The sequence below is a fragment of the Rhinopithecus bieti genome, unplaced genomic scaffold (genome assembly GCF_001698545.2).
Source record: "Rhinopithecus bieti isolate Rb0 unplaced genomic scaffold, ASM169854v2 scaffold_2574, whole genome shotgun sequence".
Lineage (NCBI taxonomy): Eukaryota > Metazoa > Chordata > Mammalia > Primates > Cercopithecidae > Rhinopithecus > Rhinopithecus bieti.
In genome coordinates, this window is record NW_016804493.1 from 2,782,732 (window position 1) to 2,786,542 (window position 3,811).

General features: G+C 41.0%; 1 long non-coding RNA gene across 2 annotated transcripts; it reads left to right on the forward strand.

Annotated features, from left to right (window-relative positions):
* The first annotated feature begins 406 nt into the window (after nucleotides 1–406).
* Nucleotides 407–1,737, forward strand: LOC108527386 (uncharacterized). Of its 2 annotated transcripts, XR_001884788.1 has the most exons (4): nucleotides 407–601; nucleotides 784–859; nucleotides 1,053–1,282; nucleotides 1,632–1,737. It is a non-coding gene; the product is annotated as an uncharacterized LOC108527386 (long non-coding RNA). The 2 variants fall into 2 exon arrangements; XR_001884787.1 differs by having other exon boundaries at nucleotides 1,053–1,737.
* The last annotated feature ends 2,074 nt before the right edge of the window (nucleotides 1,738–3,811 follow it).

Genomic DNA, 3,811 nt, shown 5'->3' on the forward strand with positions numbered 1-3,811 from the left:
CCACTTGAATTTTAAACCAAGCACCTTGGGTCCAGATTTCACTTAACTTCTATATTTCTCATGATGACTAAGAAATACATATGAGAGTTACTAATATTATTTATCCACATTTTGTCAATATTATAATGTTATATCAGAGAAGACAGAGGAATGGAAAGAAGGTATTTTCCGAAATCCTTTCTTGTTCCCCGGCTTCCGCCGGGCTCCCACCTTCCTGGTGGCCTCTATCCTCCTGCCTCTGAGCACTGTCTCTAGGCAGACCTGCTCTTATGCACTGTCACACCACCGATTGTTCACCTGGAAGGTGGTGAGTTTGGTGAGAATGTAGAGCCCTTCACTATGATGTCTTGCAACTATGGTGTAATTATGAAGAGGTGAAAATTCTACTTCTGGTGGTTAAGGAAGATCCAAGGTGGAGGTGCAGGGGGGCTGCATATTTTATTGTTCTGAGATTTGGCTGAAGGCATGTAAGTGGCATCTTGAATGCCTAACTATGAGGGATCCCAGGTAGATTCTTTCCACCCTCCGCAGCAGTATTTCTTTATTCCGGGGCTGTTCAAGTCAGCAGGAAAATGCAGCTATATGAGATCACATTACCAGGGTAAGGCTATCAACCCCTCCCATACATATCTCCCTGCCAAAACAGAAGACTCTGTACCCTGCTATGAGAAAGTGTGGAGCGTGTTCAGAGTTTAACAGGTTCTGGTCAAATACCAAGACTATTGGTCCCAAACCCCACAAATATTCCTGAGTGCTGTGTATCATTTCCTGTTTCCTTCACAGGTAATCTGGCCCCTAAGAAGATAATCTGAATTTATCCACACAGCTGTTGAGGAAAACTGTTATGGTAATATTCATAGTGAGTATTTTTCAGTCAAAATACCTCATTGAGGATAAGCTCACACACTCCTGGACCTTTGCCTTTTCTGACCCTGTATGGAACCCTCAATTTTGGTTGACAGATCAGAAACACACCCATTGTCTCCCCTGAGTAACTCAGAACATTGTCCTTCCATGACTGCCCATCCATGGCTGATTCTGTTTGTCCCGAGGTTCTAGGGCCGGATCACATAAACCACAGAATGGACAGAGTGTGCTGACCATCAAAGTATGACTTCTGTCTTCATGAGCAGCTTTGAAGATCAATAGATCAAAGTGGAATAGGTGTAGAGTGAAATATTCAAAATAGCATAACTAGGAGGGGAAAGAAGGACCTTCGATATCCCCAGGACAGATGGCAATTCTACCATGAGTGGCCCACCAGCTGTTCTTTCATTCCAGGGTCTGTTGCTTATTCTTTCCTCCCACATCCTGCTACTTTTCCCTCTTCCTTTCCCCCTTTTTTTATCTGTCCCCCTTTCCCTATTTTCTCTCTGCATTTGCTCTTTCTCTATATTCCGTCAGCCTCCTCTCTCTCCTCTTTTCTCTGTCAGTGATATCTGCTGCTCCTGGACATTGTTTGTTCCATCTTTAATCTTTTTTGTTTCCTCCTTCTGCTCCGTGCTCCTCTCTGATCCCAGGACTCTCTTCTTCTCTCATCTTCTGCTCCATTTTTCCTATATTGCCTCCGTGAGTAAGGCCACAGGATAAAGATGTGCTAAGCTTGTTTTTCTGTTTTCCTCACCCTCCAGAGAAATTTCCGTACACTGGTCACTGCTTACTCAGATTCTCAATGTGTGGGTAAAATTGTTACTACCCTGTATTCAAGGAATACAGCACACCAAGGCAAGCACCTGTCTACCCTCTGTGAACAGTCATTTTGAAATAAATCATAATGTTCACAGATTTCACTTCTATCAACATTTATTTCTCCTGTATTTTTCTTCTTGATCGGGGTTCAGGTGAGAGGAATACTGTGATTTGTACAAGTTGAGAGTACAATGTCCTCATGACACACACAGAGTTCTCTGTAGAGTTTTTCTTAATGGAAAAACTTAGAAAATCTTCAAGTATCATCATAAGAATTTTTATCTTCATCTTAAATGTAATAGAAAGCAACTATTGTGTTTGGTTAGTAAGGGCCAGACTGAAGAGATCTACCCTGTTCCACCCTACACAATGCAGTGCTCAGTATTGACCAAAAATTTATGAAAAAAGTCTACTGAGACTAGCAAGATACCCAGGAAGAAAAAAAAATCCTTCATTTAGTGAATGGTTAGGAAATGAGAACCCTCAGAGAAACCTCATCCCAAACCTTGGACCACAAATTCAAGAGAAATGAGTCCTCACCACCAACAACACTGTGAACTCGAAGCCCACAGTATCACCCGAGGCTCATTTTCTCTGCATTTGAGCTGTTTTACTTTGGAAAGATGCATTTCCTTCCAAGTCTCAGATTCCTAACAGTTCCATGCAGGGACTTGGAAGTCGTAACTTCTCATGTAGAATTATTGTGTGGGTCTGTATTGAGCTATAGTTTGGGATTCACAACAAAGGTAAAACAGGGACAAGGTTCATTGAAGGAGAACGTGGAAAAGGCAAAATGCATATTTAAGGGCATATTTAAGAGTTTCTCTGGGTTAATCTAAGCATGGGAAAGGAAAAGCACCAAAGGGAAAACAAGAAACATAGCCACTTGTATTGGAAATGCAGGGGGACGTGGAGTATTGTGAAAGGACTGAAACTCCATTCAAGTTTTCCTGAGAGCCATTGTGTTTATAGCTTTGTCAAGTGGGTTAAGAGCATGTTTTACCTCTGTTAGCATCTCATGTGGTCTTCACTTTGATGAAATTAGGCCTATGATAATATACATTTTGGAGTAAGTCGAAGCCTATGGTAATCTGAGGTCAAGAGCAATTTATGCTCTAATCAGATCAACAGAGCATTATTTCCTTACTGAACCATTAATGCTCCTCTTGTCTGAACATCAAATATGATCTACTGAGAACATTCCCACCTATGAAATTGTAGAAAAGAATAGAATAAAATATACTAAGTTGCACACATCCTAAATAAATAATAACTAAGTGCCAAAATCATACATATAAATGCTGTTTCTAAGTTTCTCAGGGTCTTCCCTCACCCAGTGGTATTAGAAAAGAGGTACAACTGAAGGGAATATGGAATCAAAGACAGGCACAATGGCAATAGCAGAAATAAGATCAAACACATAGATGAATCTTGCCATATCCTGACACTAGACCAGTATGAATGAGAGGAAAGACCCAGGTTCCATGCCCCAGGGGACATGAAGCTGCTGTAATCTCTGGGCTCTAGAGTTCACGGCCCTGGGCCTCAGATATATCTGGGCTGAGGTACCAAAAAGTTTCAAAAGCCCGGAATCTTAGCGACATTATGAGTGAATCCAATTAGTCCACTCCTCCTCATTAAGGGCTAGTGTTTCCCTTTGCTTGATGAAGATTCAGAGGCTGTAACACATCTGAGCTAATATCTATACTTGGAACCCACAGAATACAGAATAGGATTGGTTCAGGGGTGAGAGGACTCTACAACACCAGGGTATGTTTACATCTTAAAAATTGTGTGAGCAAGTAGCCCAGAACCTCATATCATTGTATCAAGGCCTTTACTACATTTATAACATGTCCATCTGATGGTGGAAAAAAAAAAAAACAAGGTTGATTAGGAAAGAAGTTTGCTTGGTATATCTAAAGCCTCCCTTCTTGGTTATGTATAATGTCATTTTATGACAGTGATAAATCTTTCCCTGTTACCTACATTTTAGATACCTATTTCTTCAAACCCAGTGTATTCATTTCCTGTTGCTGTTGAAATAGAATTCTCAAGAACTTTGTGGGTCTGCCACATACATCACAGGGTTCATTCCATTAGACAAGAGATGCCTCTGCAT